This window comes from Camelina sativa, chromosome 16 (genome assembly GCF_000633955.1).
Source record: "Camelina sativa cultivar DH55 chromosome 16, Cs, whole genome shotgun sequence".
NCBI lineage: Eukaryota > Viridiplantae > Streptophyta > Magnoliopsida > Brassicales > Brassicaceae > Camelina > Camelina sativa.
Genome location: NC_025700.1, coordinates 763,902 through 765,092, shown reverse-complemented (window position 1 = coordinate 765,092; position 1,191 = coordinate 763,902). Strand labels below are relative to the sequence as shown.

Genomic DNA, 1,191 nt, shown 5'->3' with positions numbered 1-1,191 from the left:
CCATGTTTCACAACATTGTGTAATATGTTGCAAACAAATTATGGTCTACAGCCAACATTGAGTATAAGTATTGAAGAAAGTGTTACGATGTTTCTACGGATATGTGGGCACAATGAAGTTCAGAGAGATGTTGGTTTAAGATTTGGACGAAATCAAGAAACTGTGTAGAGAAAATTTAGAGAAGTTCTTTACGACAACTGAATTATTAGCATGCGATTATATTATAACTCCGACAAGACAAGAACTTTATCGAATACCTGAAAAACTCCAGGTAGACAGAAGATATTGATCATATTTTAGTGGATTCGTTGGAGCTATGGATGTGACTCATGTATGCGTAAAAGTAAAGCCTGAGTTACATGGAATGTATTGGAATCGACACGATAATGCATCATTGAACATCACGACAATATGTGATTTGAATATATTATTCACATATATTTGGAATGGAGCACCAGGTTCATGCCACGATACAGTTGTTCTGCAAATAGCACAACAAAGTGACTCCGAGTTCCCTTTGCCTCCGTCAGAGAAGTATTATGTGGTTGATTCTGGCTATCCAAACAAACAAAGATTTCTAGCTCCTTATAGATCATCATGAAATCGAGTTGTGAGATACCATATGTCTCAATTCTATTCTGGTCCTCCTTTTAGAAACAAACATGAATTGTTTAACCAATGTCACACATCTTTACGTTCTATTATTGAGAGAACTTTTGGAGTTTGGAAGAAAAAATGGAGGATTCTTTCTGATTTTCGAAGATATAATGTTCATGTTCAAAAAAGAGTGGTAATGGCTACAGTGGATTTACATAATTTCATCAGAATTTCAAAATTCTTAGATGCAAATTTTACAAGTGTAATGACAGAGACAAATATAAACAACAGAGATTTTGATCATGATTTAGACGACATAGAAGCAACATAGATAACAGATGGATAACATATGACGCAAATAAAAGACAATATTGCAAATATGTTATAGGAGAATCAAAGTAATAGATAATATTTTTTTAATGTATTGTACATTTTTATGATATAACTATTCAACGCATGTACCAATATATATGTTAAAAAATTAAATTTATATTTTGATTAATTTTTGTATTAGTGGTTTATAAATATCTGTTATTGTTTAGATATTAATAAGGAAAATAATAATTAATTATTAATATATATATATATATATAT

The 1,191-nt window shown here is 30.6% G+C and overlaps 1 pseudogene; it reads left to right on the top strand.

The window, feature by feature from the left end:
• Positions 317–928, top strand: LOC109129420 (annotated as a pseudogene).